Genomic DNA, 27,221 nt, shown 5'->3' with positions numbered 1-27,221 from the left:
TTCTCGTCTGACCGGCAATACCCAACGTATTTATGGTAATCAATCATAATTAATCCACGTATAGTAATAAATCAATCCAGGTATGGTAAGGTCATAATTCAGAAAATTTTGAATATGGCAATTATATGGTAATAAATTTAAATTACCCCAAAGGCTATCAATCCAGATATGGTAAGGCCATAACTCGGGAAATATTGAATATGGTAATAAATTTAAATTACCACCAGGTATGGTAAGGCTATCCACGTATAGTAATAAATCATAATTAATCCACGTATAGTAATAAATCAATCCAGGTATGGTAAGGTCATAACTCAGGAAATTTTGAATATGGTAATAAATTTAAATTACCCCAAAGGCTATCAATCCAGGTATGGTAAGGCCATAAATCGGAAAATATCGAATATGGTAATAAATTTAAATTACCCCAAAGGCTATCAATCCAGGTATGGTAAGGCCATAACTCAGGAAATATCGAATATGGTAATAAATTTCGATCTGTTTCATCTCAGCCTCCAGCCCCGAGAGGAGCCGCCACCGAGAGGAGACGCCCCAGCCCCGATAGGATCCGCCGCTGCCGCCGCCGGGGAACGAGGTCGCCGCCGCCTCCCTCGCCCGCGGCCATGATGACCGATCTGGCGTTGGCACCGCAGATCACCCTCTGGTCCATGGCCTCGACTAGGTACGAATCCCTCCTCCACTTCTTCTGGTTTGGTTATTTCCGCATCTTGATCTGATTCGGACGTGTGTGCAGTTTGCTATGATCTGGCGACGGGGATGCAAGGAGAAGCTGCTGCGGTTTCAAGGGGCCGTGAGGATGCCCACCATGAAGCGCGTGTCTGGGATGATGAAGGTGATATCCGCCAGGTCCCCGTTGCCGTCGACTGGCGGCGGCCACCGTCTCCTCTTTCATGGCGTCGTCGGGGCCTTCCCCTGCCAAGCGTAGCGGCTCCTTGGCTGGATCACCGTCGCACACCTCACCGGCGTGGTCGGCAAGATCTGCATCTCGATCCTCGCCACTCTCTATCCTCTTGCAGGTAATAGGCTTTCCGCCCCCTCTTTTATCTCCGGCGTTCTCGTGTGCACGGATTGTGAGCGTGAAGGAATATTTCTCTTCCATTTCATGGTGCTGCTGTGCTCCTTCTGCTTTCACACTGCACATATATAGATTCTTCAAAGGAATTGGATGCTGATAATATCAACTAAGTTCCCTGAATGTGATATATATTCTTCCATCGCTTTGAATTGATTGCCCCAAACAATATATCTCTGGTTGACAGTCGTGGCCTATTATTATTGTTGTTAATTTACAACACTCTGCGTTGTATTGTCCAATCATGGTCCAAACTTCAACTTGGTTGTGGATTCATTGTATGTACCATATGCTGTTCATAGCTACAAAATTGCAATCTCGCGAAAATGTTCTTGAATACAGTAATTTTTTTGTCACATAACCCATATGCTGATGATAAAGTTTGTTGTATGAGCTTGTGGCATACTGATCCGACAGGTGGCAGGTATGCATTCAGATGTTGCAGCTCTAAGGAAGGGTAGTATATGGCACATGGCTTCGTGGGTTGTTCAACAAGAAGTGTTTTGGGCATATTCGAAAGGCAATCTTGTGAAAATTATAGATCGATTTTCTTATTCCGTCATCAGCTTCTATTGATATGAGCGATACAAAAAGTTCAGCACTGAATTTTAGTATGTTAACTTGCAAGATTTCTCACGACTATGTTTTTTTGTTATAGGTTTATAAATTTCGAAATATAGTTGCAGCTTCACGGAATAGACGGCCCAAATTATGTTAGTGTCTATATGTTTACTTGGTTGTGGTCTAGCGTGAGTGACACCTGCATCTGTAACTTACCCATTGGATGTTCTTCGAAATCACCTGACAACACAGGTGATGCTTTTCTTCCTTTCGTGATTTGTGAATAACACTAAGCCAACCAGTCAATCAATATAACTTCCAGTTAGAACTTAGAGCATCTTTACCTAACGCTTTCATGCAATGTAGCTTTACAGACCAAAGGAACAGGTTTTAGTAAGCTAAACTTTCATGTCTATAAAATTCTGCAGAAAACCACTAGGTATTACAAGGGCATCTTTCACACGTTGTCTACAATTTGTAGAGAAGAGAATAGTAGAGGATTGTATAAAGGCCTTTGGTCCACCTTATTGGTAAGCCGTATGTTTCTGCTGAGAATTGCTTTTAGTTGACTTCCCAGTAACTTTTATGTGTTACAGGGAGTTGGACTTGATATATCAATCAATGTTTATGTATATGAATCCCTGAGGTCTCATTGGAAAATGGAAAGTTGAATGTCAAACTGTGCGACCAATGATTTGATATGGTACCTCCCTCTTCTCTCTTCTACGAACCCTATAACACACGTCTCAAATCTTAATTTCTTTCATCCTATTGCAGGTTAATTCCAGTTGGGTGTGTTAACCTACAGTAATCAATCAAGTCAACAAATATAACAATGATACTTTGTCTTCTGATTTTTGGTGATGATTATTTTTGTGACTGAACTAACAGGAGTTGAAGCATGTGTTCTTTTTTTTATATGACTAGATGCATATGAACTGAAGCTCCATAATTTTCTTTTCAAGTCGACATTGGTGGCAACCAATACAATTAGCGTTATTTACAACCAATGAAGTCTTATAATTTTCTTTCTTAGAAATATACAGTGACGCTGACTATCATTTAGTAGCTCTACAGGCACTAGCCAAAAACAATAATGTTTATTTATTTAACCACCAAATAGAACAATAGGTTATTCTGCATTGTGGGTACACAAATCACAACACTATATTTCAGCTGTAGAAATCTATGTGGATGCCTGCTGATATTTTAAGCCTACATATTGCCGATTTGGTTTGAGTAATGCTTGAAGCATAATTTACTTCCTAATGTGCAAATAGCAGTATCATTTTTTGTCAAGAAACTGAGAAGACGGAAGAGAGTTGGTGTTGTCAGTGTGGTGAGCCTATGCGGCAACCACAAGGCTGAAGTCTGCTTTGATCGTTATTCAAGATTTGAGCCTTGGCTCCAGTTTTGGTAGCTCTATATCAGTAAGTTTAGTCCAGTAACTATTTTAAGTATCTTTACTGTGCATAGTTGCATACATTTTATTCATGGATTAGTCTTGGTAATATTAACATTTGAAAAGCAATTTTTGTGTGACCATTTTTTCATCTTAGTATCTCCATCTACCAGCAAAAGTCAACGTGCACAAACCTGTATTTAACATGCAACCTGAGATAGTGTGCATCGAAACTATGCTTATGTTTGTGACATTCATGTGGCATCTCATGCAGATAGATTTTATTATCCATTTCTGTAGCATGCAATGTTTATTTTCTTCTTTTGGTCCATAATCCCTCCTAAAAGTAATATAAGAGTGTTTAGATCACTAAAGAAGTGATCTAAACGCTCTTATGTTTCTTTACATATGGAGTACATGTCATGATTGTTGGATACACATGCAGACTTTCAGCGAGTTTTTGTTCTCGGACTTGGGATCCACAGTCCAAAGTTGATTGGTGGATCAAGTGAACTTGGTGCATCTCCATTCAAGCTGGAGTACAATTACCGGCCTGCTTGTTTAGCGCAGTCTCCACAATCATACAAGCAAATGAGCAGCTGGCGACCCAACACACAAAGTTTCTATCTTCTTATTTTCTATACAAGTAGTAGCTGGCGCAGCGGTGGTGTTGATGAACGACACCCAATGCAGAGGCGACAGTTACCATAGGGAAGAGGTCAAGAACATCTAGCTCTTGTGGTGTTCCTCCTCATTATTGTCATCGCCATCAACAGCAACAATGACGACCGGCTCATGAGACAGCTACTAGAGAGGGAGCGAGGAAGGGGGAGACAAATCTTTCAGGTACAATGGTATGACAACCATGTTCTGAACTATCAATGAGATTTGGTGCTAAGTCAGCATCGTGTTTTATCCAATCTATCAAACACCATAAGTTTCATGTCGAATGTGTTGTAGAAATGTTCTTCCATAAATATGGTTTTAGTCCTTCATATTTTAGTATCGTTGTAAATTTATCCATTCACATATCACTCTGAGAAACATTTTTAATTGGGGGAAGGAAGAATGGGAGAAAAGAAGAGTGCTTTGACGTAAAAAAAGAAGTCGTCAATATAGCCCATTGCAACACACGGCGTTCTACTAGGAGATGCAAGTGGAGTGGAATAATGAAAATACATTGCATCAAATACATTTTTTGATTGTTACTGTAATTTTTTTCTATACATGTGAAATTGGAACCATAGGAGCAATACTTGGACCATAGGAGCAATACATACTCACTGTTGAATAGGAGCATAGGAGCAATTCATAGGAGCATAGGAGCATAGGAGAAATTGGAACCATAGGAGCAATACATGCTCACTGTTGAATAATTTGTATATAACTATTTATGCAATACTTGGACCATAGGAGCAATTCATTCTGTATATTTTGCTGGGGATTGTGCCTTGCAGTCAATTTATAGAAGGGTAAGATGTATCGCAATATCTTTGACTTGCATTCTCTGTGATGTCAAGTAAGAAAATAGAATATATACTCTTTGAATTGTCTTTTCTTTTTTTGATGTCTCTATCTTACTTATATAATCCAATTGGCATTCGCTAAAATTTCTGTTGATGAAACATTTGTTTTGTGATGTGAGGAGGTTCTGTTTGTGAGTAGATACGGTTCGTAGATCATGATATCTGCACAATCTCAATCTACTTCCTATGACCATATATTGTATTAATGGGTTGTGTCAGGGTTATTTTATCAACTACTGGGTTGTTGATCTACATTACGGTTTAATTCTTACACGAATTAATGTTGACTCGATTCCCTGTAGTAGGTTGAGAGGCTTCTCCTCTCATGATTTACTATGATTAGTTTGCTTGGCTCCATGCTCCTCATGATTTCTTTGAATTTTTTCTGTAGGTGCTCGGTAATCATCTAAGGAAAATATGTTGTTCTTCTCTACAAGGGTTGCATGTGGAATTTGAGGAGAATCTGTGCACCAGCATCTGACTCCTTGATGTTGCTCTGATCATATTGTGTAAATATATTTCTAATAAAGCAATCGCCCGATGGTGTACATGTTATAAATAACAAGAATCATCAAGTGTGAGAGATGGCAACATCATGATGGGATGGTATGTACTGTTGTGCTCATCAATAGAGTTAGATCACTTTTCTGTCTGAGAGTCGATTTTTTAGTGCGTTAGATGGATTGACAAGTACCAAAGATTGATGCCAAGCAGAAGTAAAACATGTCCATGGATTACCTTCAGTCCCGCATTCCAATCAACAACATTGGGCCGAGCGAGCGCGCGGGTGGCGCAAGAGGCAATGGGCAGCCGGTGGAGACTGAGTGGTGAGCGGCGGTGGTGAGGTCGAGAGGTTGGCACCAGCGGCGAGTAGGCAATTACCGTGACGGGCGAGCAGACGGGGCTTGTAGGTGTCACGATTGCATCACAATTGGAATAAAGTAAACAATGCATACTCGTGTGGTGATTGACTGATTTTGTGTGTTGTGTGCTTGTGTTAACAGCCAGCCAAATCAATCAGCCAAGGGCCATTATGTACGTGAGTGTGTTAGCAGTGGGTATATCTGAAGATTATTTCTCAACTCGGCATGTGGGTAGAGACTAAAAAGACAATGCCATGGTAGCATGGCAGACCTGGCAAGTGCCACGAACATCATGATATTCTTCCTTTTATTAATTCCTTGATTTGAAAAATAATTTGCTCTGCGTGTATAGGAACATAGCAGTCGGGCAAACGACACTTTGGCATCTTGATCTATCAAAGGAAATATTTTTTCTACTTTAGAAAATGTGGGTTCGGATTGGTCTGTTGAGTTATGGCTGGCTGATCGGAATAATTTTTTTATTTAAAAAATGTAGCAAATAGCATTTTATTAGAGATTGGTCTGTTGAGTTATGACTGGCTCATCGGAATAATTTTCCTATTTAAAAATGTAGCAAATAGCATTTCATTAGAGATGGCTTTGCAGCAAAACGCAAATCACGCAAACCAAGCTATCGCCGCTTTGTCGCTCTCGCCGGGAGCGACAACAACCGCGAGTCTCTTCTTCGCCTTCTTAGTCGGCATCTCCTCCATCCGGATGCCCTGCAGCATGAGCCACTCCGCCACCGCCTGGGACTGGACCTCCAGGAAGTTTAGGTCCGTCTTCGGCCATCCAGCACGCCACACCGCCACATCGTAGGCACGAGAGGCCTCATCGGCGTTGGGATACGTGCCGAGCCACCAACGCTACCCGGCATCGGAGAACTCCAATCCAAAGTTCCCGGAGGGCTTCGCCCTCATGCCGAAGAAACCGGACTTTCCCTTCGGCGTCTTCTTCGGCGCCATCGGGGAGCGGGAGGCGACGTGCGGCGTGGGGCGGAGGCGGACGGAGCGGGGCGGCAGCGTGCAGTGCGGGGCAGAAGCGGACGGAGCAGTGCGGCGGACGAACCGGAGAGGAGGCGGACGGAGCAGGGCCGGAGAGGAGGCGGAAGGAGCAGGGCCGGAGGGGAGGCGGACGGAGCAGGGCCGGGCGGAGGATGGACCGGAGGCGGAGGCGGCCGGAGAGGAGGCGGGCGGGGTCGGGGCGGAGGCGAACGCGATGGGGCAGCGCGGCGGCAGGCGGCGGCCTAGGCGGGGTAGAATCAGTGGTGGGGGTCTGGATCTATGGTGGGGCGAGACCTTAAAAAATTAACATGTAACTCTTACAAACTATTTCAAGAGCCTGTGGCAACGCACGGGCAGTCTACTAGTTTTGGATAAAGTATACGCGTGTAGCTTGGAGGCGGTGATGTATATACCGTGTCAACGAGGTAATTGGTCTCCATGAAATCCTGTGTATACAACGAGGAAAGAGTCCGATGGACGCCGGAGAGCAGCCGTAAGCATTACAAACTGCCTCTGAACACCGGAGACAGTCATCGTGTCCAACCCGTTGTGTATCTGTCTGGCACCCGCCAATAAAGCTATATAACCAGGCAAATAGGCGATCGAGCTGTGGCACGTCGCTTAATTTTTACGTCGTACATCTCGAGATCGATCGTCGTCTGATCGCGCGGGCGCAGCGTACGTACATCATGGTACTAGGTGCTAGCGACGGTGCAGAAGCGCCGACGACGAGGACAAGAGATGCGTGCATCATGCTTGGCCTCATGGCCCTCACCATTGTTTTCTTTGTCTACGAGGGGTATTCATTTTCTCCGAGCGACGGCCCGAGTTTCTCCGTCAAGCTCACGGCCGTGGATGGCCTCGTCCCGCGGGGCGGCGGCGGCCCGGCGGTGATCCACCCGGCGTTCGACCTTACCCTCCGAGCCCACAACGGCCAGAGCGCCAAGACCTGCAGGGAGAACGTGACAATCACGGTGTTGTACGGCAACAAGGTGCTGGGATGGGCCCGCGTGCCGGACTTCTGCGTCGACGAGTGGGCGTCCATGGAGATGAGCGCCGTGGTGTCCAACGCCGACGTGCTTCTCACAGATGATCTGCGACGTCGCCTCGACTCAGAGCTGCTCGCCGGGGCGCTGGAGCTGGATGTGGAGACGAGGATGTGGTTCCCCGAGGGACAACCTCTATTTTGGGAGTGCCGGGACTGCTCGTCCCGGGAGTGCTTGGCAGTGTGCCGAGTAAACCCGGGACAGGGCGGCTACGCGCCGTGCCAAACACGCAGGCTATATGCAACGCATTAGGCATGTGTTTTGCTCTAGCTCTTGAATTTTTTTTGAAGGTCTTATTATGTAAGTAGTATATATATTTTCTTTTCTTTTTTGCAAGAAAACTAGCATAACTGAAAAGTTCAGGTGTTAAAAGGTCTTAAAGTAGCATTTTCATTAGTAGATTTTTTCGCTTCGAAATACTTGTCGTGGTTCAAACTTGTTTGAACTAAAACCACGGCAAGTATTTCGGAACCAAGGGAGTATATCACATCTAAATTCTAGACCATGTGACGCACTGTTCAATTTCATGTTTTTTGAGCCTATGCTCACAGGGCGTGATCGGAGACCTCCTAGTCAGCGCGTTATACGCGTATTATGAGTTGCCGCTCAGGTGCGAGGTCTGTTGGGCCGGCCCATTAAAAACACACATTTCGTTTGCCCGCTTGCAGACTCGGGCGCGAGAGGCACGGCCATGCCTCTCGGAAAGAAAAAAATGTGTGTTTTTTTTCTTTCGTGAGAGGCATGGATTTGCTTCCGCGGGAGGCACGGTTGTGCTTTCGCGAGAAACACGGTTCTGCTTTCACGAAAGGCACGGCCGTGCTTCTCGAAAACAAAAAAAAAAACGTGCTTTCTGATTATTATTTTCCCTTCCACGAGAAGCACGCTTTTGCTTCTGTGAGAAGCAAGGTTGTGCTTTTGCGAGAGACACGGGTCGTGCCTCTTCCGAAAGGAAAAAAAAACATGCTTCATGTTCAGATTTTTCGTCCGGTATTTTTCGTGAAAAAACAAGTTCGTCAAAACCTATCAACATGATATCTAGTTTTGAACATCTCGATTCGAGGAATCCAACGGTGAAACGGTTCAAGATTTGGACGCATGATTTAAGAGATAAATTATTTTGGATAAACGGATCTAGAAAAAAAATGAAATCTCCCATGTTGCGACAAGTGGCGCACATGCGCCACTTGTCACAACCTGAGAAGGTGAGAATGATCTTTGCAAGGAGTACTCCTCAATTAGTAATTTCGTTGTTCTTGGAATTTTCCTCAAAAAAAAACTCGTTCATTGGTTGACCCTCTGACCTTTGCCCAATGACCGTTGACATTTTATTTTATTTTAGAAATTTCACATAATACAGAAAAGTTCACGAATACGAAAAATGTTCACACATTTGAAAATTTGTTCGCGAATAAAAAAAAGTTCAGCATTTGAAAAAAGATAAGTTTGAAAAAAGGTTCATGAATTTGGAAAACGATTGTGAATAATAAACAGGAAAAACAAAAAAAATAAAAAACTAGAAAAAAACCAAAAGAGAACCAAAAGAGAAAGACCGGTTGGGAAGCTTCACAAAACCGGGAGGGCTTCTGAGAAAAAAAGGAACTCCAAACGACTCTTAGATGGGCTGGCCTGTTATGAACGATGGGGAAGCAAGGGGGGTGCGCCAGTTACCTTAACCCTGTATTTGGCGACTTAAATGCTAAATAGGCTTTGTGGCGCCTGCACCGCTGCACGCAGCATGGCGGTGTGGGCTGGTCCATGTGTGTTGCGTGCATATTAAAGAACGTCCTACTTTCTTTATTGGCTCATGTGCGTGGCAAGATTGATCAATAAAGAGAAGTATGTTTAGACTAGAAAAAAATCTTTCTGTTTTCGTTTTATTGTCTTTTTTATTGTACCGGTTCCTTGCAGCAGCCTCATTTTGTGAGGTTTTTTTTTCTCTCTCTCTTTTTTCATCTAAAACTCATCTGATGTTGTCTGATCTAAGTTTCAATCCGTCCCTATAAATTTTGTGCAATCCTTTTAGGACCCCAATAACTGGCGTTCGACCTCCAGGAAGGAGGGCTGATCGAACGAAATCGGTCGCTTTGGGGACCAGCCCCAGCGACCGAGTCTGGTTGTTTGCCAGGGGGTAGGTCAGAGCAACCCCAGGACGAATCAGCCTAGCTCAATCGGGCCTTTTACTAGGCCTTGTAGCACATTACATAGAAAAATTTGACAAAAAAAATATAAACTACCACATCTCAAAGATTTTCCTGTATAACAGCTAGTACACAAAAAAGGGGGGAAATGACATCATATATAAATCATGCATGATAGATTTATAAAAAATGCCATCCTCTTATATAAAAGATACAATCCTCTTTATAATAAATGCCATGATGAAAATGCCATCTTCTTATTAAAAAATGCCATCCTTTTATACTATGTCAAATCACTCGTGGTAGATCTTTGCGGTAGATCTCTGGTATCTTCACAGACTTGTTCTTCGTCCTTCCAAAATTACTCTTGGAGGCTCAGAGCTGACATCTAGCCGTCTAGTGGATGCACAGTCCACAAGAGCAATAGGTTAAGTTCCGACTAGTTCTTGAGTGATACTCAATCACTTAGCAGATTTTAGGTTCTGTTTTTGCCTCTCTTAGGATTCTTTCAACCTCTTTCGGGAGAATGGGTAGCTATGACAAACTCTTCTCAATTCTCTCTAGAGCAACCAACCATCTAAAGTTGAATATAGGGTGGCTATTTATAGTTGGATCAATCCCGAGGTGTGAAATGACCGATAGGGGCATTGCCACCTAACGGGCCATCAACACGTGGCGCAACAATTAGATTCCAAACACGGCATATGACTTGATTGTGAATACAGTCAAGTCGACTCAACTGTACATGATTCTTCTTTGGATTCCCCGAAGAACATCGTCTCGGATTCAGAAAGAAAATCACAGCGTACGAAGAGATTTGCAAGTTCTCACTCGAAGAGATAAGGTTTGGATTGAGCAATAATCAAAGACTTAAATCTCAAATTTCACTTAGACCACCTTAATAGTACGACTTGCTCTATGACTCAAACAAATGAAAATGAAACTAGAAAATTACAGTCTTCATTATGCTTCGTTATCATCGCTGTGAGATGATTATTCCTTGAACAAGCATTCCAAAAGTATTCGTTGTCATCACAGTCTTAGGGTCATAAGTCTCATGTTAAACCAAATCCTCCGGTACATTCACCTATGTATATTAAGAGACACATTGGTCCTGTAACTATTTTGTCATTAATCATCCAAAATCCTCTAGGAGGCACTAGATGCACTTACACCTACAAGCCAGGGAAGGCAAGGAGACACCACACAACGCACCTAGACCGCATCACGATAAATGCGAGGCACCCCCATCGCATGGTCATGACTCCAACACTGACGAAATCAACGTATCCCCCACCTTAAGTGTCTAGAAGAGTCGGCAAGTGGGTTGCAGGACCCGACTAGGTCAGAGGAAGAAGCCATGCAAAAAGTGCCGACGATGTCATACATCGTGCCCCGGGTGCCCATGCCTTGAGAAGTAGCCCAAACCAAGCATGACGTCTAACATCACCCATTCAGACACCAGATACTTCACTAGCAACCAAGGCAACACCTTCACGAAAGGGACGCCCCATGACACCGTCGCCGTCCGGTCCAAACCGGGTTTAGGATTTCTCTAGTACCCGAAGAGGGGCATAAAAAGGCCATGATATCGCCCTCCAAGAAGGGGATGGCACCCATAGGTGTCGCAAGCATCGGGAAGCCGAGTCAGGATTTTGCCCCAATCTATGACTGAACAACCCCAAAAGCTGCTGAATTAGGATTCGACGACGTGGAAACCAGATCTCTAATTGGAACCGCCGCCACATGAAGGAGAGCTGCATCCCGCCACCGAAACAGAAGGTGACAACCGAACAGTGTCGGACCCTCCACTACCTAGAGCTGCACCCGCCACCAAAACAGAAGGTGACAACCGAACGGTGTCGGACCCTCCAGCACCTAGATGGGCCATATGTCAACGGTGTGATAATCAGGTGCATGTAATAGGACAGCCAGGCACTCTTTCTTAGTTTCCCTGCCTAAAGAAAACTATTTCTTAGTTTCCTCAAAAATACAGAATTCTCTGCCTTTTCTCTACAAATTTTCCTGCCGATTCCTTTGGTCCGAACATAAAAAAGTTCTGCAAAACAGAGGAATGCCGATTTTTCTCAAAACACACACACACGCGCGCGCGCGGACAGGAACACGGATCCTTCAAAATTCATTTTGAACATGCCCTCAGTTGGTGTTTTGTTGTGGTCACGTACGGACTCATGAAACGTGCCCTGCTCATCTTTCGAAAAGAATAGCTCCGCTGTCACCACGGTGATATCACGAGCCTGAGAAACACAGATAGGGATTGACTCACAGGGCGAACACATGAACACAGATATATGTATTAATGATGTCGATGTGTACAGCCAAAGACAGATATCAATAATATGAAGAGTTTCTAATATGAATGGCTGTTTCTAGGGAACCAAGTTTACTAAAACAAATTTGAAATGACTTCTACAAAATTTTACCCCAATAGCAACTCTATCTGCAGTATTAGCCGTCAACTGTCATAAGACAGTCATGCAGCAGGTGTTAAGAGGTACCGGACAAATTACAGCCTTTGAGTCATATTACTTCCTTTGCGCTACTGGCAGAGCGACTGAATGACATTCGTTGGCAACTGGTGCTTTGCAATTATCTTGGGCAGCTGTGGATTTGGTCTTCTGTTTCATCAGGATCATCAGCATTGGCCTTCTCTTCTGAAGCTTCAATTTCCTTCCCCTGCAGCTGGCGCGTTGATGTTACCTTGGACTGCTACAATTTCAGTCTTCTGTCTGTTGTGAGGGTTTGCCGCTGTAGGCATTAGTTTTACGATGAGTTCGAGCATCTTAGATATCCAGCTTCCATTTTCTGTAGGGCAATGTTTAGCGGTAAGTAAGACATTTCTTTTCAAAATAGAACAATATTTATTTTGATTCTTTTCAAAATGGAACAGAACAATATGAAAGAAAATATAACACGTGTAACAGTAACACTAGAGGCCAATAGCACAATAAACAAGGTTGACATTGATAATTCATGATAATGATAAACATAGACAAATAAGCAGCATCAGTGCATGATGGTACTTGGAACAGGATCCGGCTCAGATCATATCAAAACAGCGAATTTTGAAATATGGAGCTCTGTACAGTCATGGACCTTAATGGTATTAGTGCTATGGTAAAAAAGCAATCAACGTGTCTCGAGTGTCTACCTTTTTTATTGCCACTCTCAGGTCCATTAGTTTTGTCTGTTGGATTTAACCCTAATTCGGAAGATACATTTATCTGCAGGTAAAATAGAACTGTCAGACGACCAGACCAGACAAACAAATTTAAGATCATAGAGAAAACTAGAAGTGCAAGAAAACAAACTCGTGGCAAGACAAATAAGACTACGGGTGTTTCTTTAAAAAAAAGTCATGGCAAGACAGAAAGCAAGCAATATACTCTTGACAGTAAACTGCAGAATATCTTTCAACACAAGTTGCTGCAACAAGGGCTACAACATGGAACAATTAGATGGATGATATTTTTTTTTGGAGCGGTCAACGGGGGGCGATCGCCCACCTGAACTCATTTTTGTATTAACAGGAGACAGCGGGTCGTTAGATGGATGATATTGCTTCCGCAAAAAAAAAGATGGATGATATTGCTTGCTGCAAGTTCCTTGCTACATGGCTCAATTACCACATGTACTCTTATACTCCTTCCATCTATATAGGGCCTAATGCGGTTTTCAAGACCGACTTTGACTATTGACAAGATTAATAGTACATGAGATCTATAATGTGGAAATTATATCATTGGAAGCTCCTCTCACATACAAATTTGATGGTATGCTTTGTGTAAGTTGCATGCCATATATTATTGAACCAACTTTGGGTCAAAGTTAGCCTCAAAAAATGCATTAGGCCCTATATAGATGGAAGGAGGGAGTAAGTGGATTTCGGTTGAAAATGACCTCCTGTTTCTAGCTCCTACTCCCTCCGTCCCATATTGAAGACGTTTTTGTAAACTATGTTAGCTTACAAAAACGTCTTATATTGTGGGATGGAGGGACTACTGTTTTCTATATCAAATGCAAACTGGAAACATCCCTAAGGAAATATTCCGAACACTTCATACAGGACAGGACAATTGTTTCGGTTAAGCAAGTCCATATAGAAAAGCTGCATATTACACATATCAAGAAGAGAAAGCACCAAAAACTGCTTTGAGACGAAGATGAGCAAACATAGTCAAAATTAGTTTCAACTCTGTAATTGCCATACCTCATCTTTCCTGTCATGCTCTGTTCCTTCACTCTCATGGGGTAGTAGGTTTTCAGTCAATTCATTTGTTGCTATAGGTACTTTCCGTTTTCCTGCACATATGTAGTAAATCTGGGAAACAAAATCATAGACCCGTGTAACAGAAGCGATAGAGCAGCCAATCTGCAAAATAAATAAATAAATAATCAATCATTAAACTTCTGGTAGGTCATATAGTTGAAATTAACACATATGAAATGTTTTGGTACCTTATACCACGTAATGGACCAATCAGTTTTATAGAGAAATGAACCATTTCCAAACCCACCAATTATAGCAACAGTCAACACAATGGGGCAGTACCATTTTGGCGCGAGGGCTACTCGAATAAGATGGCCCATCAATGTACCTAATATGCCAATACATCCTCCCGCTACAGCACTCAAAGCCCCATCCGCTACCCCTCTCAAAGCCCAAATAATAACACTTGGAAATGTGCTCCCAGTGAAAATGGCAATGGACATTGTTATCTTAGGTTGCAAAAAGAACCACCAGTAGCCTGTATGGATGAAAATGGCAGATGCTGCTAAAGCAATACTGATGAAGTTTTTACATTCAGGAATTAACAGATATGCCACCCAAGAAGAATAGGATGTTGCCAAACAAACGGAAGAAAATCCATATAACTTCCTGTTAGGTTCAGAAACTTCTCCAATATTCCTAATAACATTCCTGCAAGGAGACAACTGAACATAAGTAAATAAAAATGTAGAAAACATGGCAGTGTATTTTGTTCGGTACTTACAGAGGCCCGAGATTTGCAATGAATGATAGTATTGCTCCTGCAAGTGCGGCAAACAGTATATCACCACTGAAAAAGAAAATTGCACATAAGTGACATGGTTAAAAACCTCTGAAGTCTTGAATACAGAAGCACAAATATACCTCGGTTTTGGACATATGCTCTGTTCTTCATTAACATTTTTCGCTTGCATATAAACCCAATCAGCATATTGTTCCCCCAGCCAATTAGTTTTCAAAGGACTTTTGAACTGGTGTACATATGCCGGGCAAAAGTCTGTTGTGTTCAATCCATGCTGCAAAACTGGTTCGGAACCAGCAGCACCTGTGATGAGTAGACTAATAACCAAGACACTGATACACAACCTGAAATGTCACAATTATAAGTCAGCAAGCAAATATTACAAAGTTAAGCAAACAAATTAATTAGGTTTCGAAAATACCTATTTTGATTAATTGACCTTAATATGCTCCGCACTATTAGAGAAGTGCATTTGACAATCCTAACTGTTGAGTGCCCCTAAAACAAATATGCAGGATACATCGAAGTTTAGATCCTAGCAATCAAACCCCACAATCCTAATTGTTGAGTGCCGCATCAAGTAATCACCAGTAATAATGCATGGATTGACTCGTTTCTATAACAATGTGAAAATAAAACTGTCCAGGCCTTCCTGCTCCCACACCATACTTGCACTCGTTTCCACATATTTGAGCTACTTGATAAGTTTAGCAAGTCAAAACTAAGCAGATAAAAAAATGAAGGCAACGCAGCAAATCAAAAGAAAGGCTGTAGATGTGAGGTATTTTTGTGCATAAGGAGTTAGACCTTCCTGCATAAAGTATTGCAGAACAGACCTAGGTTTTCTCATACCCTCCAGTTGGAGGCAATCTAATGATATAAACAGGGTTGAGATGAATGCAAGAATTTTCTTCCTTCCTTTCACTTATTTTAAATGCAACAATTTCCTAATGTTAACACTTGTAGAAAATTGTGAAATAGCGGAGAACGTCGTACCTCTCTCGAGGCGACAGTTTCGTGTTAATATAGGCAGGGGCATATCCCTGATAAGCATACAATGTCGTTTGAGATTACATCTTGAGGTACAAGGAAAGTAGAGATAAGATATACATGAGAATATTACAACCATATACTCTAACCAACCTATACCAAAACATATCTCAACTGAACTGGTGCGTGGTGCGCCCCTTGGACCTGAACGTAGCATGGTTTAACACCCTCCCATAATCACAACTTGGACAAGTTGAGATTACGCTTAAATTCTTCAAAACTTCTGGTAGGCAAAGCTTTGGTGAAGCCATCTGCAACTTGATCTTGAGATCGAATGAACCGAATATCCAGCTTTTTTCTGCAACTCTTTCTCTGACAAAGTGAAAATCTATTTCAATATGTTTTGTTCTTGCATGAAATATTGGGTTAGCAGAGAGATAGGTGGCACCCAAATTGTCACACCATAAGCATGGAGCCTTTTTAGTATGTATCCCAAGCTCTTTCAGTAATGACTGAACCCAAATAATTTCTGCAATAGCATTAGCTAGTGCTTTGTATTCTGCTTCTGTGCTGGATCTAGACACAGTAGCTTGTTTCTTGGCACACCATGAGATTAAATTTGGACCAAAGAACACTGCAAAACCACCTGTTGAGCGTCTGTCATCAAGACAACCTGCCCAATCAGAGTTAGGAAAGGCACTTACAAGTGTTGATGGTGACTTGGTGAAGGTGAGTCCAACACTGAAAGTGTTCTTGACATATCTAAGTATGCGTTTTGCAGCTGTCAAATGTACTGTAGTGGGTGCATGAAGGAACTGACATACTTTGTTCACAGCAAAAGAAATATCAGGCCTAGTCAGAGTTAAATATTGCAATGCACCAACCATACTTCTGTACCTGGTGCTGTCCTCTTGATTCAAGAGTTTCCCTTTTGTTAAGGATAGTTTCTCAGAGCTGGATAGAGGTGTTGGAGCTGCCTTGCAACCCTGCAACCCTGCTCTTGCTACAAGATCAATGGCATACTTCTCTTGGGACAAGTGAAGCTCATCTCCATTTCTTTTTACTTCAATGCCAAGAAAATAGTGCAAGTCTCCTAGATCCTTAAGAGCAAACCCAGAGTTCAAATCCTTGAGTAGTGCCAAAATAGCTTCATCAGATGAGCTTGTGACAATAATATCATCAACATATATGAGTACAAATATAGATGTATTAGACTTGTTGAAAATAAACAGTGAGGTGTCAGATTTTGACGGAGCAAACCCAAGTCCTTGAAGCTTTGAACTCAACCGAGAATACCATGCTCTAGGAGCTTGTTTTAATCCATATAGAGCCTTGTCAAGCTTGCATATGTGGAGGTTTTTTTTTCTGTTTTCAAACCCAGGAGGTTGTCTCATGAACACTTCCTCTTCCAGAACACCATGAAGAAACACGTTCTGCACATCTAGCTGGCGTAGACTCCATCCTCTGGATACGGCAATAGACAAAACGAGGCGAATAGTAGCAGCCTTTACTACAGGACTAAAAGTATCCTCATAGTCTAGACCGTATCTTTGTTTAAAGCCTTTTGCAACTAGTCTAGCCTTATAACGATCTATGGCGCCATCAGATTTCTTTTTAATTCTGAAGACCCATTTACAATCTATAACATTTTTACCTTTACCTTGACGTGTTGGTGAAGGAAATATGCCCTAGAGGCAATAATAAAGTTATTATTTATTTCCTTATAATCATGATAAATGTTTATTATTCATGCTAGAATTGTATTTACCGGAAACATAATACATGTGTGAATACATAGACAAACAGAGTGTCACTAGTATGCCTCTACTTGACTAGCTCGTTAATCAAAGATGGTTATGTTTCCTAACCATGAACAATGAGTTGTTATTTGATTAACGAGGTCACATCATTAGTAGAATGATCTGATTGACATGACCCATTCCATTAGCTTAGCACCCGATCGTTTAGTATGTTGCTATTGCTTTCTTCATGACTTATACATGTTCCTATGACTATGAGATTATGCAACTCCCGTTTACCGGAGGAACACTTTGGGTACTACCAAACGTCACAACGTAACTGGGTGATTATAAAGGAGTACTATAGGTGTCTCCAATGGTCGATGTTGGGTTGGCGTATTTCGAGATTAGGATTTGTCACTCCGATTGTCGGAGAGGTATCTCTGGGCCCTCTCGGTAATACACATCACATAAGCCTTGCAAGCATTACAACTAATATGTCAGTTGTGAGATGATGTATTACGGAACGAGTAAAGAGACTTGCCGGTAACGAGATTGAACTAGGTATTGGATACCGACGATCGAATCTCGGGCAAGTAACATACCGATGACAAAGGGAACAACGTATGTTGTTATGCGGTCTGACCGATAAAGATCTTCGTAGAATATGTAGGAGCCAATATGGGCATCCAGGTCCCGCTATTGGTTATTGACCGGAGACGTGTCTCGGTCATGTCTACATTGTTCTCGAATCCGTAGGGTCCGCACACTTATGGTTACGATGACAGTTATATTATGAGTTTATGCATTTTGATGTACCGAAGGTTGTTCGGAGTCCCGGATGTGATCACGGACATGACGAGGAGTCTCGAAATGGTCGAGACATAAAGATTGATATATTGGAAGTCTATGTTTGGACATCGGAAGTGTTCCGGGTGAAATCGGGATTTTACCGGGTTACCGGGAGGTTACCGGAACCCCCCGGGAGCCATATGGGCCATCATGGGCCTTAGTGGAAAGGAGAAAGGGGCAGCCCAAGGGGGCTGCGCGCCTCCCCCCTTCCCCTAGTCCTATTAGGACTAGGAGAGGTGGCCGGCCACCCCTCTCCCTCTTTCCCCCTTGGGAATCCTAGTTGGAATAGGATTGGAGGGGAGTCCTACTCCCGGTAGGAGTAGGACTCCTCCTGCGCCACCTCCTCCTGGCCGGCGCCTCCTCCCCCCCTTGGCTCCTTTATATACGGAGGCAGGGGCACCTCTAAACACACAAGTTGACACAAGTTGATCCACGTGATCGATTCCTTAGCCGTGTGCGGTGCCCCCTGCCACCATATTCCTCGATAATACTATAGCGGAGTTTAGGCGAAGCCCTGCTGCTGTAGTTCATCAAGATCGTCACCACGCCGTCGTGCTGACGAAACTCTTCCCCGACACTTTGCTGGATCGGAGTCCGGGGATCGTCATCGAGCTGAACGTGTGCTCGAACTCGGAGGTACCGTAGTTTCGGTGCTTGATCGGTTGGATCGTGAAGACGTACGACTACTTCCTCTACGTCGTGTCATCGCTTCCGCAGTCGGTCTCCGTTGGGTACGTAGACAACACTCTCCTCTCGTTGCTATGCATCACATGATCCTGTGTGCGCGTAGGAAAATTTTTGAAATTACTACGAAACCCAACAGTGGTATCAGAGCCAGGTTATTGATGTTGATGTTATATGCACGAGTAGAACACAAGTGAGTTGTGGACGATACAAGTCATACTGCCTACCAGCATGTCATATTTTGGTTCGGCGGTATTGTTGGACGAGACGACCCAGACCAACCTTACGCGTACGCTTACGCGAGACCGGTTCCCTCGACGTGTTTTGCACAGAGATGGCTTGCGGGCGACTGTCTCTCCAACTTTAGTTGAACCAAGTATGGCTACGCCCGGTCCTTGCGAAGGTTAAAACGGAGTCTATTTGACAAACTATCGTTGTGGTTTTGATGCGTAGGTGAGATTGGTTCTTACTTAAGCCCGTAGCAGCCACGTAAAAAATTGCAACAACAAAGTAGAGGACGTCTAACTTGTTTTTGCAGGGCATGTTGTGATGTGATATGGTCAAGGCATGATGCTGAATTTTATTGTATGAGATGATCATGTTTTGTAACCAAGTTATCGGCAACTGGCAGGAGCCATATGGTTGTCGCTTTATTGTATGCAATGCAATCGCGATGTAATGCTTAACTTTATTACTAAACGGTAGTGATAGTCGTGAAAGCATAAGATTGGCGAGACGACAACGATGCTACGATGGAGATCAAGGTGTCGCGCCGGTGACGATGGTGATCATGACGGTGCTTCGGAGATGGAGATCACAAGCACGAGATGATGATGGCCATATCATATCACTTATATTGATTGCATGCGATGTTTATCTTTTTATGCATCTTATCTTGCTTTGATTGACGGTAGCATTATAAGATGATCTCTCATTAAATTATCAAGAAGTGTTCTCCCTGAGTATGCACCGTTGCCAAAGTTCGTCGTGCCCAGACACCACGTGATGATCGGGTGTGATAAGCTCTACGTCCATCTACAACGGGTGCAAGCCAGTTTTTGCACACGCAGAATACTCAGGTTAAACTTGACGAGCCTAGCATATGCAGATATGGCCTCGGAACACGGAGACCGAAAGGTCGAGCGTGAATCATATAGTAGATATGATCAACATAACGATGTTCACCATTGAAAACTACTCCATCTCACGTGATGATCGGTTATGGTTTAGTTGATTTGGATCACGTAATCACTTAGAGGATTAGAGGGATGTCTATCTAAGTGGGAGTTCTTAAGTAATATGATTAACTGAACTTAAATTTATCATGAACTTAGTACCTGATAGTATCTTGCTTGTTTATGTTGATTGTAGATAGATGGCTCGTGCTGTTGTTCCGTTGAATTTTAATGCGTTCCTTGAGAAAGCAAAGTTGAAAGATGATGGTAGCAATTACACGGACTGGGTCCGTAACTTGAGGATTATCCTCATTGCTGCACAGAAGAATTACGTCCTGGAAGCACCGCTGGGTGCCAGGCCTGCTGCTGGAGCAACGCCAGATGTTATGAACGTCTGGCAGAGCAAAGCTGATGACTACTCGATAGTTCAGTGTGCCATGCTTTACGGCTTAGAATCGGGACTTCAACGACGTTTTGAACGTCATGGAGCATATGAGATGTTCCAGGAGTTGAAGTTAATATTTCAAGCAAATGCCCGGATTGAGAGCTATGAAGTCTCCAATAAGTTCTATAGCTGCAAGATGGAGGAGAACAGTTCTGTCAGTGAGCATATACTCAAAATGTCTGGGTATAATAATCACTTGATTCAATTGGGAGTTAATCTTCCGGATGATTGCGTCATCGACAGAATTCTCCAATCACTGCCACCAAGCTACAAGAGCTTCGTAATGAACTATAATATGCAAGGGATGAACAAGACTATTCCCGAGCTCTTCGCAATGCTGAAAGCTGCGGAGGTAGAAATCAAGAAGGAGCATCAAGTGTTGATGGTTAACAAGACCACTAGTTTCAAGAAAAAGGGCAAAGGGAAGAAAAAGGGGAACTTCAAGAAGAACGGCAAACAAGTTGCTGCTCAAGAGAAGAAACCTAAGTCTGGACCTAAGCCTGAAACTGAGTGCTTCTACTGCAAGCAGACTGGTCACTGGAAGCGGAACTGCCCCAAGTATTTGGCGGATAAGAAGGATGGCAAGGTGAACAAAGGTATATGTGATATACATGTTATTGATGTGTACCTTACTAGAGCTCGCAGTAGCACCTGGGTATTTGATACTGGTTCTGTTGCTAATATTTGCAACTCGAAACAGGGACTACAGAATAAGCGGGCACTGGCAAAGGACGAGGTGACGATGCGCGTGGGAAACGGTTCCAAAGTCGATGTGATCGCAGTCGGCACGCTACCTCTACATCTACCTTCGGGATAAATATTAGACCTAAGTAATTGTTATTTGGTGCCAGCGTTGAGCATGAACATTATATCTGGATCTTGTTTAATGCGAGACGGTTATTCATTTAAATCAGAGAATAATGGTTGTTCTATTTATATGAGTAATATCTTTTATGGTCATGCACCCTTGAAGAGTGGTCTATTTTTATTGAATCTCGATAGTAGTAATACACATATTCATAATGTTGAAGCCAAAAGATGCAGAGTTGATAATGAAAGTGCAACTTATTTGTGGCACTGTCGTTTAGGTCATATCGGTATAAAGCGCATGAAGAAACTCCATACCGATGGACTTTTGGAACCACTTGATTATGAATCACTTGGTACTTGCGAACCGTGCCTCTTGGGCAAGATGACTAAAACACCGTTCTCCGGTACTATGGAGAGAGCAACAGATTTGTTGGAAATCATACATACCGATGTATGTGGCCCGATGAATATTGAGGCTCGTGGCGGATATCGTTATTTTCTCACCTTCACAGATGATTTAAGCAGATATGGGTATATTTACTTAATGAAACATAAGTCTGAAACATTTGAAAAGTTCAAAGAATTTCAGAATGAAGTTGAAAATCATCGTAACAAGAAAATAAAGTTTCTACGATCTGATCGTGGAGGAGAATATTTGAGTTACGAGTTTGGTGTACATTTGAAAAACTGTGGAATAGTTTCGCAACTCCCGCCACCCGGAACACCACAGCGTAATGGTGTGTCCGAACGTCGTAATCGTACTTTACTAGATATGGTGCGATCTATGATGTCTCTTACTGATTTACCGCTATCATTTTGGGGATATGCTTTAGAGACGGCCGCATTCACGTTAAATAGGGCACCATCAAAATCCGTTTGAGACGACGCCTTATGAACTGTGGTTTGGCAAGAAACCAAAGTTGTCGTTTCTTAAAGTTTGGGGCTGCGATGCTTATGTGAAAAAGCTTCAACCTGATAAGCTCGAACCCAAATCGGAGAAATGTGTCTTCATAGGATACCCAAAGGAAACTGTTGGGTACACCTTCTATCACAGATCCGAAGGCAAAACATTCGTTGCTAAGAATGGATCATTTCTAGAGAAGGAGTTTCTCTCGAAAGAAGTGAGTGGGAGGAAAGTAGAACTTGACGAGGTAACTGTACCTGCTCCCTTACTGGAAAGTAGTTCATCACAGAAAACTGTTTCAGTGACACCTACACCAGTTAGTGAGGAAGCCAATGATAATGATCATGAAACTTCAGATCAAGATACTACTGAACCGCGTAGATCAACCAGAATAAGATCCGCACCAGAGTGGTACGGTAATCCTGTTCTGGAGGTCATGCTACTAGATCATGATGAACCTATGAACTATGAAGAAGCGATGGTGAGCCCAGATTCCGTAAAGTGGCTTGAAGTCATGAAATCTGAGATGGGATCCATGTATGAGAACAAAGTATGGACTTTGGTTGACTTGCCCGATGATCGGCAAGCAATTGAGAATAAATGGATTTTTAAGAAGAAGACTGACGCTGATGGTAATGTTACTGTCTACAAAGCTCGACTTGTCGCAAAAGGTTTTCGGCAAGTTCAAGGAATTGACTACGATGAGACCTTCTCACCCGTAGCGATGCTTAAGTCCGTCCGAATCATGTTAGCAATTGCCGCATTTTATGATTATGAAATTTGGCAAATGGATGTCAAAACTGCATTCCTGAATGGATTTCTGGAAGAAGAGTTGTATATGATGCAACCAGAAGGTTTTGTCGATCCAAAGGGAGCTAACAAAGTGTGCAAGCTCCAGCGATCCATTTATGGACTGGTGCAAGCCTCTCGGAGTTGGAATAAACGTTTTGATAGTGTGATCAAAGCATTTAGTTTTATACAAACTTTCAGAGAAGCCTGTATTTACAAGAAAGTGAGTGGGAGCTCTGTAGCATTTCTGATATTATATGTGGATGACATATTACTGATTGGAAATGATATAGAATTTCTGGATAGCATAAAGGGATACTTGAATAAAAGTTTTTCAATGAAAGACCTCGGTGAAGCTGCTTACATATTAGGCATTAAGATCTATAGAGATAGATCAAGACGCTTAATTGGACTTTCACAAAGCACATACCTTGACAAAATTTTGAAGAAGTTCAAAATGGATCAAGCGAAGAAAGGGTTCTTGCCTGTGTTACAAGGTGTGAAATTGAGTAAGACTCAATGCCCGACCACTGCAGAAGATAGAGAGAATATGAAAGATGTTCCCTATGCATCAGCCATGGGCTCTATCATGTATGCAATGCTGTGTACCAGACCTGATGTGTGCCTTGCTATAAGTTTAGCAGGGAGGTACCAAAGTAATCCAGGAATGGATCACTGGACAGCGGTCAAGAACATCCTGAAATACCTGAAAAGGACTAAGGATATGTTTCTCGTATATGGAAGTGACAAAGAGCTCATCGTAAAAGGTTACGTTGATGCAAGCTTTGACACTGATCCGGACGATTCTAAATCGCAAACCGGATACGTGTTTACATTAAACGGTGGAGCTGTCAGTTGGTGCAGTTCTAAACAAAGCGTCGTAGCGGGATCTACATGTGAAGCGGAATACATAGCTGCTTCGGAAGCAGCAAATGAAGGAGTCTGGATGAAGGAGTTCATATCCGATCTAGGTGTCATACCTAGTGCATCGGGTCCAATGAAAATCTTTTGTGACAATACTGGTGCAATTGCCTTGGCAAAGGAATCCAGATTTCACAAAAGGACCAAACACATCAAGAGACGCTTCAACTCCATCCGGGATCTAGTCCAGGTGGGAGACATAGAGATTTGCAAGATACATACGGATCTGAATGTTGCAGACCCGTTGAGTAAGCCTCTTCCACGAGCAAAACATGATCAGCACCAAAGCTCCATGGGTGTTAGATTCATTACAGTGTAATCTAGATTTGACTCTAGTGCAAGTGGGAGACTGAAGGAAATATGCCCTAGAGGCAATAATAAAGTTATTATTTATTTCCTTATAATCATGATAAATGTTTATTATTCATGCTAGAATTGTATTTACCGGAAACATAATACATGTGTGAATACATAGACAAACAGAGTGTCACTAGTATGCCTCTACTTGACTAGCTCGTTAATCAAAGATGGTTATGTTTCCTAACCATGAACAATGAGTTGTTATTTGATTAACGAGGTCACATCATTAGTAGAATGATCTGATTGACATGACCCATTCCATTAGCTTAGCACCCGATCGTTTAGTATGTTGCTATTGCTTTCTTCATGACTTATACATGTTCCTATGACTATGAGATTATGCAACTCCCGTTTACCGGAGGAACACTTTGGGTACTACCAAACGTCACAACGTAACTGGGTGATTATAAAGGAGTACTACAGGTGTCTCCAATGGTCGATGTTGGGTTGGCGTATTTCGAGTTTAGGATTTGTCACTCCGATTGTCGGAGAGGTATCTCTGGGCCCTCTCGGTAATACACATCACATAAGCCTTGCAAGCATTACAACTAATATGTTAGTTGTGAGATGATGTATTACGGAACGAGTAAAGAGACTTGCCGGTAACGAGATTGAACTAGGTATTGGATACCGACGATCGAATCTCGGGCAAGTAACATACCGATGACAAAGGGAACAACGTATGTTGTTATGCGGTCTGACCGATAAAGATCTTCGTAGAATATGTAGGAGCCAATATGGGCATCCAGGTCCCGCTATTGGTTATTGACCGGAGACGTGTCTCGGTCATGTCTACATTGTTCTCGAACCCGTAGGGTCCGCACGCTTAAGGTTACGATGACAGTTATATTATGAGTTTATGCATTTTGATGTACCGAAGGTTGTTCGGAGTCCCGGATGTGATCACGGACATGACGAGGAGTCTCGAAATGGTTGAGACATAAAGATTGATATATTGGAAGTCTATGTTTGGACATTGGAAGTGTTCCGGGTGAAATCGGGATTTTACCGGGTTACCGGGAGGTTACCGGAACCCCCCGGGAGCCATATGGGCCATCATGGGCCTTAGTGGAAAGGAGAAAGGGGCAGCCCAAGGGGGCTGCGCGCCTCCCCCCTTCCCCTAGTCCTATTAGGACTAGGAGAGGTGGCCGGCCACCCCTCTCCCTCTTTCCCCCTTGGGAATCCTAGTTGGAATAGGATTGGGGGGGGGGGGTCCTACTCCCGGTAGGAGTAGGACTCCTCCTGCGCCACCTCCTCCTGGCCGGCACCTCCTCCCCCCCTTGGCTCCTTTATATACAGAGGCAGGGGCACCTCTAAACACACAAGTTGACACAAGTTGATCCACGTGATCGATTCCTTAGCCGTGTGCGGTGCCCCCTGCCACCATATTCCTCGATAATACTGTAGCGGAGTTTAGGCGAAGCCCTGCTGCTGTAGTTCATCAAGATCGTCACCACGCCGTCGTGCTGACGAAACTCTTCCCCGACACTTTGCTGGATCGGAGTCCGGGGATCGTCATCGAGCTGAACGTGTGCTCGAACTCGGAGGTACCGTAGTTTCGGTGCTTGATCGGTTGGATCGTGAAGACGTACGACTACTTCCTCTATGTCGTGTCATCGCTTCCGCAGTCGGTCTCCGTTGGGTACATAGACAACACTCTCCTCTCGTTGCTATGCATCACATGATCCTGTGTGCGCGTAGGAAATTTTTTGAAATTACTACGAAACCCAACAGTTGGGACTAAAGTGCCAAGTTTTGTTTTTGTGAAGCGCCATGTATTCATCTTCCATAGCCTTCTGCCACTTTGGATCGCCTAGAGCTTCTGCAACAGAGTGTGGAATATCTGGTTCATGTGAAACACAGGCAAATCCAAACTTTGCTAAAGATTTGTAATTTTTGGGTTGAGTTACTCCCCTCTAAAGCCTAGTGCGAGGTGGTGAAGGAGGATCCGCAGAAGATCCAGCGCCAGGAACAGCTGCAGGCGCGCTGGGCGAGGACATGCAGACTGGATCTTCTATGGCCGGCGCACGTGGAGTTGAGGAAGAAGTTGCTGCAGAGGATCCCGACTAGCAGGGGGCACATGATTGTGCAATGATGGCGCCGGTGGGTCGGGGACGGCGACAGGATCCACACCGGAGTTAGCGCCCATATCCATCCGTGATGGGCGCCGCGCGTAGCAGCGCGTGTCGGGGCCAAACCGACCGGTTGCGGGGCCAGACGCGGGGCTGGGCGCGGGACCAGGCGCGGGCGGCTGGAGTTGGCGCCGCGTGGCGCTGGTGGGTTGGCGCGGAGCGTCCACCGGCGGTCCACCGAGCCGCTGGTGGCGTGTGGCGATGCGGGGCTCGAGGCGGATTGGCCTGGCGCAGAGGGCGCAGATCCCGCGGGGGCAGACTGACGCAGAAGCGATCCCGAGGGGGATGCGCCTAGATCCCGAGGGAGATCCGCTTCGGTGCTGCTGCTGTTTTTTCCAGGAAGCATAAAATGATGATTTGGGCTGATTTCTTCACCATTTTCTGCACAATTTTTCTATTGCATCACAAGACTCAAGACCATCATTAGTAAGAGGATTAGTCAACAATTGATCATCAGTGTCTAAAACATCCCCATTGTCACGACCGGTGAGATGTGAAGGTAGGAGAAGAATCTCCTTTTGAAGAAGGGCTCCGGCGTTTGGATGAAGTTTTGCAAAAGGGAAAACAGTTTCATCAAACACAACATCACGGGAAACATAGACACGTCCAGTGGATACATCAAGACACTTGACACCTTTGTGTTGTGGACTATAGCCCAAGAAAACACACTGTTTTGATCGGAACATGAGTTTGCAATTGTTGTATGGCCGAAGATTCGGCCAACACGCACACCCAAACACTCGTAGAGATGTGT

The 27,221-nt window shown here is 43.6% G+C and overlaps 1 long non-coding RNA gene across 1 annotated transcript; it reads left to right on the top strand.

The window, feature by feature from the left end:
* The first annotated feature begins 1,833 nt into the window (after positions 1-1,833).
* On the top strand, positions 1,834-4,051 carry LOC119307459. Its single transcript, XR_005149313.1, has 4 exons — positions 1,834-1,906; positions 2,083-2,184; positions 2,938-3,084; positions 3,502-4,051. It is a non-coding gene; the product is annotated as an uncharacterized LOC119307459 (long non-coding RNA).
* The last annotated feature ends 23,170 nt before the right edge of the window (positions 4,052-27,221 follow it).

The sequence above is a fragment of the Triticum dicoccoides genome, chromosome 5B (genome assembly GCF_002162155.2).
Source record: "Triticum dicoccoides isolate Atlit2015 ecotype Zavitan chromosome 5B, WEW_v2.0, whole genome shotgun sequence".
Lineage (NCBI taxonomy): Eukaryota > Viridiplantae > Streptophyta > Magnoliopsida > Poales > Poaceae > Triticum > Triticum dicoccoides.
This window is presented reverse-complemented; position numbering and strand designations above follow the sequence as displayed.